This window comes from Neovison vison, chromosome 2, assembly GCF_020171115.1.
Source record: "Neovison vison isolate M4711 chromosome 2, ASM_NN_V1, whole genome shotgun sequence".
In the NCBI taxonomy this organism is placed as follows: Eukaryota; Metazoa; Chordata; class Mammalia; order Carnivora; family Mustelidae; genus Neogale; species Neogale vison.
Window position 1 is genome coordinate 233,282,904 of NC_058092.1, and position 14,310 is coordinate 233,297,213.

General features: G+C 43.2%; 1 protein-coding gene across 2 annotated transcripts in view; it reads right to left on the reverse strand.

The window, feature by feature from the left end:
- Positions 1-14,310, reverse strand: part of FAM53B (family with sequence similarity 53 member B) — a 120,118-nt gene that overhangs the window by 104,260 nt on the left and 1,548 nt on the right. Inside the window, exon 1 of one of the 2 annotated variants that reach the window (XM_044240695.1) lies at positions 562-893. The exons of the other annotated variant lie outside the window; for it this stretch is intronic. The gene's annotated coding sequence lies outside the window, so the exon portion shown is untranslated. Of the gene's footprint in view, positions 1-561; positions 894-14,310 lie in introns of those variants that run through there. 2 annotated transcript variants of the gene reach the window in all.

The following is a 14,310-nucleotide window of genomic DNA, read 5'->3' on the forward strand; positions in this document are numbered from 1 at the left end:
CACCCCCAGCGCGACCGCCCCGGCCGGTCCGGCAGCCGCGGAGCCAGCCGCTGTGCGCCCGCATCCCGGGGGTGGCGGACGCAAACTTCCGCGAACAAAAGAGTTGTCTGCAAACGGTGCGGGAACTTCGGGGCGAGCCAGGGCGCCCGGGGCCCCGGGTTCTGGCGCCTACGCCGCGGCCGCGAGCCAGGGCTCGAGCTGAGACGCGGAGAGGAGCACCCCCCGCCCGCCCCCGCCCCAAGCACAGCAGTCCGGGGAAGCACAGACTTTTCTGCAGGGGCCGGTCTGGCTCGCTCCCCGGGCTGCGCTCTGACAAGTCTCACGCCTGCACCAGGGGCGACACTCAGCGCCCCGAGAAACGACTCGACCCAACGCGAAACAAGGCAGAAAAAAAGGAAACCAGCAATATTTAAAATAATAATAATCATCTTAAAACGGCAAGCCCAGCACACGCGCGAGCGGGGTCCCTCCAGCCCGAGGCTGCGGCGCACACGGCAGGGACTACCGCTCGGGACGGGCCCCCCGGCCGCCACCGCCGCCGCGCGGCCCAGGGTCGCTTACTGTGCGCGACGGGGCGCTCCGGGCGCGGGCCCCGCGCCGTCGCCGCCGGCGCTCGCCAAGTCGTCCCGGCTGCCCGCCGCGCGTCCGCCGCGCGCACGCTCTCCTGCCGGCGCCGAGCGCTTTGTACCGAGCGGCTCCCAGGGAGGAGGAAATCGACTTGTCACTTCCTGAACTGTTTGCAACTCGTCCCTTTAACCGGCCCCGGTCAGGCCGCCCTCGCCCGCCGCGCCCGCCGCCGCCGCGGGGCCGCCGGACCGCGGCTGTGTGTTGTTGGGTCGGGCTCTCCGCCGGCAGCGTCGCGGGGCCCGGGCGCTCGGCGGCGGCGGCGTGCAGGAGCCGGGCGGCGTGCGGCGGCGGCGGCGGCCGAGTGTGCAGTGCGCGCAGCCGCCGGTGGGCGGGGAGTGGGGGGGTCGCGGCGCGCCGCCGGCAGGGCTAGAGGGCGTCCTGCGGGCTGAGCCGCGCGCCGCTCGCCGAGCTCGCGCCTGCGAGGCCCCGGGACGCGGGAAGTGGCCCCGGGCCCGGGCCGCGCCGCCGCCACCACCCCCGCGGCTGCCCGGGCCCGGAGCCAGGGGTCCCGCAGGCTTCTTCCCCCGCCCCCCGCACGAACCGGGGCAAAAACCCTGGGCCGCGTGGACTCCAGGCGTCCAGCTTCCGGGTTGTTGGGTTTTTTGAGGTTTCAAAGAAACGATCGTTTCGGGGGCGTGCTGGGCAGCAGGGGAGGGAGGGCTGTGTTAGTGTTGTCACACTTTGGGAAAATAAAGCGCTAGTTTCCCAACTAGGGGCGCTGATGGAAATAAAGGAATGTGTACTTCAGAAGCCACATGCAAAATCTACGCCACTGGGTAAGGAGGGTTTGTGGTTGCTAAGCAGACGCAGAGCATGTTTCGTTCTGTAACTTAGGATGTTGACTTAAGTTCAGGAATGTAACCCTGATAGAATAGGCGGAGTGTTTTCATTGCACTGCTCACCTGGGGGAGGGGGACTGTTGTCCTTGTGAAGTGAAGTCCCAGATTTCCCACTGCTGGATCCGACTAGTGTATGTTATTTTATAGACCTTGTATCCAAAGAGATTTTTAAAGAGAAGGGTTTTTTTGGTTTTGTTTTTAAGAACTCCCCTATGCCTGTTTTTTGTTCTCCTTTGCCAAAAAAACAAAACACCTCATTACTTTACATGGATTGTGTCTGCGCCGTTTGAATGGTTCTATTCATAAATCAGGAAACTTTTTCTGTTGCTTCTAGGAACATTTAATTGGTTTTAATCCAATGTTTCAATCCCAGTATCAAACATAAATGAACAATTAACTTCTTGAGCTTCTATGCACTTGGGAAACTATTATATTTCATGGCTATTGCTGAAATATTTCAGTTTCCGATCACACTGGAACCATTCTTTTTCAGAAAACCATGAGCTAACATCTCCTTTCATACCAGCTCCAGCTCCAGTGATTTCTTCTACAAGATTAGGATGAACAACCATCAGAAGGAGGATATGTGTCTATTCATTCAATTAGATGAAGTGCGATATAATCAATTCATCCTACAAACGCCAAAATGAGCTAATAGGCAGAATGCTAAGATACTGATATCCTTATCCATAAACATTGCTTTAAAAGAATTTATCACAGGCCAATTCTGAAGGAACGAGAACCAAGTCTTCCTAAGTTAAACAGACAAAAACACAGGGATAATTGGAGAATGCTGCTACACTTCTTAATGCCATCTTATCACACTGTCACCATGGCCTTTGAGAGCTTTTAAGGATATAGTTTAATTTACTTTTTATTAGGAAGCCTAGAGTGACTCCTGCTGGCAAACATTCAGCTTATTCCTACAATTACCAGTTCATAGGGTCAATGAAACAAAACGCAGGGGGTGGTTGGGTATTTGGGGGGGGGGGTGTCCAGAGCCTGGAGACAATTATTGCAATCATGATTCCTGTTGCTTTCAGGATGATTTTTAGATTCACAAAATTCCAACGATTGTGGTTATGGCAAGCTCTTTGCTGCACGCCTCCTTTCCAACCTAAAGCAGCCTGTTTTTCTGGTTCCGAGGCTTTCTTGCAAGTGCACAGAACTAAAATATCTCCTTAAGAAGCTGTGCTACTAACCAATGAATGGCTATCTCTCATGGACTTTAATTTAAATCTCCAAAGGCTAAAAAATACATACAATAAGAATTGTGTCACTTAGCCTTCCATATTATGCGGTTCTTCCCACATTATGGAGTTAAGTCCTATAGCCCACTTTTTTTTTTTTTTAAAGATTTTATTTATTTATTTGACAGAGAGAAATCACAAGTAGATGGAGAGAGAAGAGAGGGAAGAGAGAGAGAGAGGGAAGCAGGCTCCCTGCTGAGCAGAGAGCCGATGCGGGACTCGATCCCAGGACCCTGAGATCATGCCCTGAGCCAAAGGCAGCGGCTTAACCCACTGAGCCACCCAGGCGCCCCCTTATAGCCCACTTTTTAGGGCTATACTACATAGTCACTTATTATTTTAAAAAATGTAAACTCAGCAGTTGAACTCTGGATGTAAAACGACGTAAGCTGCAATCGGGGTATGGGGGGGCTAAACTGTCTACCATTGTTCAATCCTTAAAGGTCAAAGCCAAATCAAAACCAGACTTAGAGCACAACTAGGCACCTAAACACAAATTCATAAGCCAATTTAGGAATAAATCCATAAATAATCCCAAAACAATCACTTGTAGCTTTTCTATTATCATTGACCAACAACGCTAACTTGGGTAAACCACGAACACCTGGGAAATATAAAATGTAGGGATTACTTACAGTCGCACTCCAAGACCATACATGAAACCCAGGGATAAAGCACAGCAATACTGGCTCTCCTGGCTCCGGCTCAAAGCAGAAGCACCACGTGGAGGACTGCTTGAGTATGGCGTGCATCATGTCTACTCAAAACTCCCGAGGAGAATTTAAACTGAGCATCACTCTGTACTAAAGAGCTCCCCTATTCCAAGTGTAAAGTTCTTAAGCAATAGAAGACGAGAAGGGTGTATTTTATTAAGAAAGGGTGTAACCAACTATAACTTGTATCAACAAGCTAATCAAGTATTCACCTAAGCATATTTGTGCCGGGGAGGGTAAAGGTTGGGTTTTAATATGCACCAAGGAGTGTCCTAGGTAGTTAGTGGGTATCTTATTTTTGTGCCTTTAGAACCAGATTAATGTGATATTCAAGGAATAAGGAGCTATGCTTTGAAGTCAACGTTGTTCAGTTTTACCCAACAAATCTATGTGTGCCTATTCTTGTAAAGAGTTCACCACTAGAAAGTGATAAAGCAGTTTTTCTCTGAGAATACGTAGTATTCTTTTCAGAATAAAGTGAGTGAAACAAACATCAAACTTGCTATATGTTGGACCCAACAGCACAGTATTAACCCCTTTATTCAGCTTCCAAAAGCCTCTGCCTCTTTGTCACGACTGCTGTATTAAAAGCCGGTCACTCACATTTCACACTGTCCTTTCTCAATCTGAAAAGATCTTTTATAAAGCAGAACCTTTTAAAATTGCTTATAACAGATGATGGGAAGACAGACATCACGAAGTCCACCTGAAGCATTTTCAAAGAAACTGGCTACTGAAACAAGTTAGCAAAATACATCACTTTGGATAACACATAAAGTTTCTGGTTAAAGATGAAAGCCAAAATTCTGACTCTACGATCGGGACAATTTTCTTATACAGATCTTATTCAGAAAAGTAAGTTCTATAATTGTTCCCACATCTATGAGCCAGCTACCTAAGTATGTGATGACACACTAATCCTTCTGTTCTTTCCTTTCTGTCCTTTTTATATTGTGTTCTGAAACCTTTCCACTGATGAAAATGAGCTGTAGCTCTGGCTGGAGTCTCTCTCATATAGGCAGATCTATCTACACGAACAGAGGCAGCGGCATCTCCCGTAGCGAGGTACATACCTTTTTTAAGAGGTACTTTGGTTCCTGAAGACAGTTACTTTTTGATTCAAGAACTAAATAAAACAAACTTATCTTCATTGAAAAATAACCATGGCAGTGAATTTAATGATACCAATCTAACTCCTTTGATACAAAATGAGAGTTGAAAGCAGCTTGAAGCGGAATGCCTATTGAAATCAGTGCATGCGAATCTGCACAGCTTTGTAACCAAACGTCTAGCACCATTGAGGTACGAAGCCTGCCAGCTGGGACGGCATTGTGCACCACAAAGTGTGGGTTGTAAGCCTAAGTCCTGAGCACAAACCCTGGTTTCCAAGTTGGCAGGTGCTGAAAACACAGCAAATGTCACGCTTGCAACTCACTGGATGGAAGAACTCTGGGTAATATAAGCTAAAAGGAACAGAGCAACAGTTAAAACTTATTTCAATTTGATATATACCTTTTTCCCTTTTTTTTGGCAAGCTAATAGTAGCTATTGATGTTATGTGCTACCAGAAAACACAAACATGAGAAAAACAGACAGTGAAAAGTTTAAGCATGGTAAATAAGCAAAAGTAAATATAATGAAGGCTTTTCATGATCTACATTCAAAGTTACTGGTGTTTGTAAAACTTACCAAACCTATTTTACTATTTTAATAGTAACAGTGAAAAGCATAATTCATTCTTGACCTTTCCCTGATCTATTTATGATCTGAGCTGAAGTACTCTAATATCACTATTAACACGGTTAGTCACCCATAACCTAGCTTGGCCTTATTATTCCACCAAATACATAGCTAAAAACAAGTCACAATATTTTCATACTGTTACACATTAAATTTTAAGTACAAAATATCTCAACAGCACACCCACACTAAATGTTTATGCTATCGTCCTCAAATGAAAACCATCTCAATTTTTTTCTTACATATCCTTTAGTGGAATTCAGATTGAGTATTTATGATACAAGCCCAAAATTTAACTTAATTTTTCTCTCCTGTCAACTATCTACCATATAAGTCATTGCCTCAAGAGCAATCTATTTTTAACTCATCCCTAGTGATATGCTGGAAGCTACTGCCATCCTGCCTAGCCCCATAAAAATGAAACAGTGAATTTCATTTTCAGTAGGTAGAAAGGAAACTGTGAAACTACATACAGTTTGTGATTTCATAGAGTTTGAATATCCAATCTAAAGATTGAATCCTTCGGATTTAAAATATCAAGGAAAAAAATCGGTCTCTGGCTCCAAAGTGTAGAACACCCCGGGAGCAGTATGAAAGGAACATGTGTCCTACATAGCATATTAGCCTGTGAATTTCTTAACTCTCCTCAGCAGTTTGTCAAGCTTCTATTTTAACCAAAAGCAAAGACGTTTTGTTTTACTGTATCCATTACTGTTTCTGAGGGACTAGGTTTGCCCATTTTGTATGCACATACCCTGGACCTGACCTGAAACAGAGAAATGACATGAGAAGTTACCTTGCTATTTTAAATACTACTTTACAGCTTCTCTTAACTTTCACAAAGAAACAAAATAAACAACAAAAAAAAATCTTGATCAAAACCAGGTTATTGGGTGGCTCAAGTCATGATCCCAGGGTCCTGGGATCAAGCCCCATGTTGGGCTCCCTGCTCAGCAGGAAGCCTGCTTCTCCCTCTCCTACTCCCTCTGCTTGTGCTCTCTGTCAAATAAATAAAAACTTTAAAAAAAAACAAAACAGGTTACTTAACCATCACACTATTAAACTACTTAACTTTAGTAAACTATCCTACGGACATACATCATCATCATATCGACTGCATCCCTACAGAACTTATTAAAAATAGTTCAAAGGACTCACACTCTTTGAGGCTGACTAGAGAAAGTGACATTGCTCTGGCCGCATTTCTCTAGTCACTAAGCAGCCCAGGCACTAAGGGAGCGACTTCACCACCAACAAAAATGTTAAATAAACAAACAAATCTGAAAACCAAATGTTTTCTAGATTAGTATAAACAACTGGTTCACTGTATATTATATATGATATGGTCAGTTCCAGTATAAATTAAAGTCAAATTTGGGGTGCCTGGGTGGCTCAGTGGGTTAAAGCCTCTGCCTTTGACTCAGGTCATGATCCTGGGGTCCTGGGATCCAGCCCCGCATCGGGCTCTCTGCTCAGCAGGGAGCCTGCTTCCTCCTCTCTCTCTGCCTGCCTCTCGGCCTATGGTGATCTCTGTCAAATAAATACATAAAAATCTTTAAATTAAGATCAAATCAGATAAACTATAAAGTATTACCCAAGATCGAACCTTGAAATGTCACTGTGAATAGCACTATTAACTCAACTTAAAACAAGGAAAATAAATATGACTCACTGATCAAAGAAATCAAATCTAGATGATGCAAGGCAGAAATCAATAATAAAAATCTTGGAGCGTCTGGGTGGCTCAGTGGGTTAAAGCCTCTGCCTTCGGCTCAGGTCGTGATCCCGGGGCCCTGGAATCGAGCCCCGCATCGGGCTCTCTGCTCAGCATGTAGCCTGCTTCCCTTCCTCTCTCTCTCTCTCTGCCTACTTGTGATCTCTCTCTCTGTGTCAAATAAATAAATAAAATCTTAAATAATAATAATAATAATAATAAAAATCTTAGCCCACTGCTTCCTAAATGCCCAGGAAGACCCAAATCCAACTCGGTTTTCATTAAACCTACACAGTCAGTCGAGGGACCTGCTCGCAGTTCCCTTGTTTCATGTCGCTGGAAATAATGCCTTAGCAAGCAAACCTAATGATGCAAGTTGTATCATGTCCTTGACCAATTCCAATACATCTACATGAACACTTTCCCCATCATCTTTATTTATTACTAAATAATTATTACTAAATAATTACCACTTAAACAGACAATATCTGAAATCTGAATATCCTTAAGGAGTCTGCTGAAACACATTGTAAAGAACATTTGGTGGAAATCTGGCATTCTATCTGGTCCTCATTTCTTAGCTAAATAAAAAGGTGCTTTAGCACCAGCCCTATCTACAGACTCAAGGAGCTACACAGTAGGATTGTTTAAGAGGTTCTGAAAGGCCCACCTGCTGCAAGTGTTCACTCTTACACACTCATCCACCACTCCGCCTCTCTTCCCTCATCCAAACACTCTTAGAATACAGCTGAACTGAATACATTAACTCAGTGCCACTGAAGGGTAAAATCTTGAACAAGTCAATGCATCAGCTGCAACGGGAAGAAGGGTTCTTGGAGAAGAGACTGGTTACTGGGGTGTGCTAGGAATCCTGCTAGCTGCTTCACACTGATTCTTCTCAGTGAATATTCCTAACCCTGTTACATAAGGTGTCCACAACTGCTTCTCCCTCCGCTACACTGGAACTGCTTTGAAGAAATATTCTGAAGGGAAACCACGTTTAAGTACTACTATCCGGGGACCCCTGGGTGGCTCAGTGGGTTAAGCCTCTGCCTTCAGCCCAGGACATGATCTTGGGTCTTGGGATGGAGCCCCGCATCAGGCTCTCTGCTCAGCGGGGAGCCTGCTTTTCTCTCTCTCTGTCTCTCTCTCTACCTACTTGTGATCTCTCTGCCAAATAAATAAATAAAATCTTTAAAAAAAAGTATTACTATCTGTTAAGCACTTTCCCGGCATCTTTAACATACTTCAGCCTCCCTGAGGGGATAAGCAGGTATATGACAGGAAGACAGTAACCCAGAGAGGTTACAAGGCCTGAGAAGGGCAGACCCATGTACTGCCTATTCAAGCATGGGTTTCTGTGTAGCATGAGAAGGGAAAGTCTCAGAGCCCTGGGACTTTATGGTTCTAAACTAGATCATCTGTGAGAATGATTCCTTTGTGTTTGCTTAGGCCCAAGCTTGATTTCTATGTTTCTGTATGTAAAACTGAAGGAGCCTAAACAATCAGATGTAAATTTGCTCTTGGATAAAACATAGCTATGGTCAAACAAATGCAAACTGAATTACCAAAAAAATATATGACAGACAATCAATACAAAAATCTGAAGTTTACCAATGAATGCACAAAAGATGTTTTAGATGGAAAAATACATGATTTTTTGCTCCAAACGTTTTATTATATGTACACCTATTTCTCATATACATAGACACTGTGGCTTAACAGAACAGTAAAGTGACCTACCAACTGGTACTTAGCTAGTGGGAGCATTTAAACTTCTCATTTGTAGTGGAATCTACCTCATGAGCCCTTCTCTAAATCTTAGATCAATTTCAACAGGTATTATGGACTGAACGTTTGTGTCCTGCCCCCAAATTCACATGTTGAAGCCCTAAGCCCCAATGTGAAGGTACTTGGAAGTGAGGCCTCTAGGAGGTAATCAGAGTCAGGTGAAGTCATGTGGGTGGGGCTCTCGTGATGGAATGAGCACCCTTCTAAGAAGAGACACAGGAGAGCTGGCTCCCACCCTCACTCTCTCCCTCGTAAGCATGTATGAGGAGGAGGCCGTGTGAACACAGGGGCTGGCAGCCATCTGCAAGCCAAGAGCAGAGGCCTCAGAATGAAACCTGCCTTGTATGCACCTTGACCTTGGACTTCCCAGTCTCCAGACTGTGAAAAATAAATTTCTGTTGTTTAAGCCCCCCAGTCAATGGCAGCCCAAGCTGACTAGGACAGGGGTGGAAAAGAACTTTAAATATCACCTACTGACCACCCTCATTTTACAGGGAGGAAAACTGAAGCCCAGGAAAGAAAAGCGACCTGCCTATATTCCAATCATTTAGTATTTAAAATAAATACTCCCAAATTTAGTATTTAAAAAAAAAATCATTTCTCTGCAATATTTACTCTATTAACAGATTTTAAACACTAGGTTACTATAAAATGAAAGGAATGAAAATAAATTTCAAGTTCAGAAAATAATACTGCATGTGTCACAGATTAAATCATTAATCAAATGGACTTAATAACAAAATGATGCCTCCTACCTCTGGCTATCTGAACATCTTCACCATACAGAGATTCCAAGAGGAAACCTCAGCGCACTGAAGCACCAAACCTCTGGAAAAGATGGGCTTATTTCATGGTGCGGTCCGACAAGTGGATTTCCCCTCCTAGCTTAATCTGGTTAATTACTTTTTAATTAAATAATAACCACAAGGACGGGCGCCTGGGTGGCTCAGTGGGTTAAGCCGCTGCCTTCAGCTCAGGTCATGATCTCAGGGTCCTGGGATGGAGTCCCGCATCGGGCTCTCTGCTCAGCAGGGAGCCTGCTTCCTCCTCTCTCTCTCTGCCTGCCTCTCTGCCTACTTGTAATCTCTCTCTGTCAAATAAATAAATAAAATCTTTAAAAAAAAAAATAATAATAACCACAAGGATCAGTACTTCCAACTACAAAGCCATATGGAATTCAGTCCTATCTGCTGAACAAACCATCCTATCAAATTTTTGACCCAACTGGTTCTCTTCACAAATCAGCTCTTTCCCTCTCCACCTGCGAAGGTTTCCACAAGGAATAAACAGCTCTGACCCGTGCGCCTTGGTTAGGACTGCTTCTCAAAAATCAACAAATATTATTCTCATTCAAAACAAAAGTATAAAAGCAGATTCACTGAATCACAAATGGGCCTCAAAGGTTACATTTATAAAGAAGACAACATGCAGTTTTTCATTCACAATTTCAGGCCTGTCTTCCAAACCTTGCACACAGCTCTTTAATTCAGCCCACTTTGTTTTATTAAATGCCATATTATGATTTTCCCCATTCAGACTCCAACCAGGCTTCTTGTTGAGGACATGGAAGGAAAACTTAATTATTGCTGCTTCAGTGCATCTAAATTTATTTCATTACCAGAATCAACAGAGTAGGGCCTAGATGCTGTTGCAGAAAGGCAGACGGATATGGAATGTAAACTGCTCCTTCCTCTCCCCTTTCCCCCGCCCACCCCACCCCTCAAAGTTCCAGGGTTGGAAAGCATCCTAACTTCTTTTTTTTTTTAGCCAGGATGTACTAAAATTAGATGGGAACAAAGGACTGACATTTTCATACTAGAGGGGTGAGGAGAAAACGTGCGCTGGCAGCACCCACTCCCTTCTCCATTTAGCTCCCTCCCCCGCCCCTGCCCAGCACTGACAAGCAGCATGGAGGGCCAGAGCAGGAGAGCTGCGACCCTCCCAACAGCACTTTGGTTCTGCTAGAGTCACAGACAATAATAAACTGCTTCATCGGTAAGTACGTTAATGAAGAATGAGAAATACAGTTCAAGGTCCCCTTATGCAACAGAGTGTTTTCGTATTTAAGTTCCTCATACAATATCCAGGATACGCTAATCCTGGTTCATGTGTAAATTTTTAGGTATTTGGGAAAACAAATGTGTTAGACTGGCTTTTCTTAAAAAGCTTCTGGACAGCACGCACAACAAAGATCACTCACAAAATACTTATTTTCCGATGCAGTAATAATAATACATATTTTAAAACATAACATAAAAGAATTTATCATTTCTTCAGAATAGGCCACTTAGAAATGAAAAAGGTACATTTTGGTTTTTCCCTATCTTCTTCTAAGAAACTGGGCAAGTAATTTGCAATTACTCTAAGGCACAATTGATCTCGTGGTTGTAAGTCTTCCTTACAATAGTATCAGCATGACAAAAGTACATTCTGCCAGCCTCTACATCCAGTTTTTGAAGTCCTACTCCATAAAAATATGATATTGATACATTCAGGTCCTGCGAACTATTCCTATCTTTTTAATTTGGTTTCCCTGGGCCTACACTACAGGTCTACACAGTGACAGCTCAAAATTCAGTTAGAGAAGCCCTTTTAATGATTAGTCTAATGCACTGAGTTGTAAAGATTTTTTAAAACTCAGTAAGTACTGACTCAAGCTCTCTTTTTTCCTGGTTACTGGAGCCCATCTTGACATCTAAGCTGGAAATGAATGATCTTTCAACAACACTCCAGGGATTTTGCTAAGGTCATATTCAATCATTCATTAGGCTTCTTACCCCTCGCTTTTCAGAGTTCTATTGTAGAGCTGGTTTTATTCAGCATTTATGTAGCCTGTGGGCTTCGGTATTTGTCTGCTTAATGTTGAGTTTCATTTCTATGCCCCTAACATAGGAACCCATCAATTGACCAAAGAATTTCAAACTATTCTTTTACTTTTCTAACAAATTGCATGGTGTGTATGAAGAATAAATTAGCATTAATTTTCTTCCATTAACTGTTAATAAAACATGCTCATGTGCTCCCCCTTCATCTAAGGACATCTCTGTTTCCTGCTTGACAGAGAAATGACAAGGGTTTCCTAATTTTTTCCCACTAAGCAATTGTCCTTCAACCTACCATGCTCCTGGTCTCCCACAATCAAGCTCTAGGTCATGGGCAGCCTCCTTCCAGTGAAGTGTACTAGACAAGACTCCTTTCAGAGCCCATCAACAACCCCCACACATACAATTAGCTAAAGAGGTTACTACTGTGGAACACAAGACACTTGGTCTCTTGCTTTCAAAGCAGAAAGCTCTCTCTGGAGCACGTACACTCTAGCTCACAGTGCCAACAACAGGAAATCAAACCCAGGCCTCCCCACAGCAGCAGAATGCTGGCCTGGAGAGCAACTGAGTTTTCACATTTGTATATATTTTCATTATGGACTACCAGACACATGCATGCATAAATACATAAAATAAAATTATTCAAGAAAACATATATCAGAGTCTATTGACATAAGCAGGGATACTCTATTTCTTTGCATACCAAGTTAAGGAAAATTATTTCAAAGGTTAGAGACTAACAAAGGTTCCTTAAAAATTAAGCTTTCTGGGACGCCTGGGTGGCGCAGTTGGTTGGACGACTGCCTCCGGCTCAGGGCGTGATCCTGGAGTCCCGGGATCGAGTCCCACATCAGGCTCCCAGCTCCATGGGGAGTCTGCTTCGCTCTCTGACCTTCTCCTCGCTCATGCTCTCTCTCACTGTCTCTCTCTCTCAAATAAATAAAATAAAATCTTAAAAAAAAAAAAAAAATTAAGCTTTCTACTATACTCCGGATGAACGTGAATTAAGGTCAACATATACCATACAATATTACAGTACCACAGAAAATTAAAACTAAAAAGTAAACTCAAAGACTTAAAGTCTTTTGTATGGGGTACCAGGGTGGCTCAGTCGGTTACAAGGCTGCCTTTGGCTCAGGTCGCGATCCCAGGGTCCTGGGATGGAGCCCCACGTTGGGCTCTCTGCTCAGCGGAAAGCCTGCTTCTCCCTCTCTCTCTGCCCACCGCTCTGCCTACTTGTGCTCTCTCTCTCTCTGTCAAATAAATAAATAAAATCTTTTTTTAAAAAACTAAAAATAAATAGAAGTCTTTTGTATACGTTTACCTCCCTTCCTCCCCCCAAATAACAGAAAACTGCATGCATGTCACAGACGAAGAAAGGCAAACTTGCTGCTACTACAATGGGGGGAAAAATCAACTCAAGGACAGTTTGTACTTATTTTAAAATGGCTTCAGTCAAGCTGCCAAGAGGAGTGTCAGGTTTGATTCTCATATGCATAAATGCCAGCCCCAAAAAGCAACTCTAACTTGTGCACCTGGCTTAAAACAAAATGTTCTGAAACTTTCTATTTGTTAATTGGTGTAACCCACCCATTCAGCCTCAAATCCCTTGGGACCGGCCGCGCGCTTCCTACACACAGACGCCCTGCTCTGCAGCAATAACAGCGTAATGAGAAGCAACAAGGGCACGCAGGCTCTGGAAAGAAACTTCGTTTGCATTTCAAACAAGTTTCCTCAAAATAAGAGTGTCTTTTGATGAAATAAAATTACAATTCCAACTTTTTATGCAGAGAAACCAGTGCTCACTACATAACTCACTGCTCCCTTTTATAACCGTATAATTTCTTCCAGTTACCCACACAGTCACGTGCTTTAACGAAACTCAGTTTAACAGTCACATATTTACGACTTGCTTCAGTAACTTGGGGCCATTTACTGGCCTGGTTTTTTAAAGTGTGGTATTATTTGAAAATACTAATTTAGTGTTCGCATTTTGGGACCTTCCATTTGTTCTAATTTCAACCTCTGAGAGGCTGGCTTCCAGCAGGATTAACTGATAAGGAGAGATGACAAATCCCTTCTCCTGACCTTAGCAACAGCTCCCTGATTCCCCCAAATCCTTCTTCTCTGCAAATGGAACATACATCCCCCGCCACAAGGGTGACTCGAGGAGCTTTTCAACAAAGGCCCACTCCAAGCTATCGGTGAATCAAACCCAGTGCCTTAGTCTGGAGCACAGAAAGCCCTTTCTGTTAGAGTGATGCTTGAAAATACCAGATGTAACAACTCAAAATTCTAAAAAAAAGTACTTCACACTACTATCCTATTTGATATCAAGGAACAGTAATATGAAAAAACAACAAAGAGCAGATCTCCTCAATAAACTACGAACTGTTTTCCTGTGGTTTAAGATCCTTTGCCTAATTTGTAACATTAATGCAATTTTTTGGTTAAGTTTAAATCACATATATTTTGAAGGAACTCCTCACTCTTTACATGTTAAAAATTAAAGGTTTTCAAACAATGTTATTTGTGTTGAAAGCTTTTGTAAATGTCTTCAGTTATCTTGTGCAAGGCAGGTAGTAATCTTAATGGTTGATTAATGTTGATTTAAATCAAGCCCCTCTTCTCCCCATACTCCTGCCCCCATTCAGACACAAAAAGAAAAGAAAAAAGGATTGTAATGCTAGACTTACTCGTTACTAGGTTAACATTTGCCAAACAAAAACCCAACCAATCCAAAAAGTTGAAAATCATCAAAAATTGTATCACTTTAAAATCTGTATTGTGGCTCCAATATGAAAATATTAT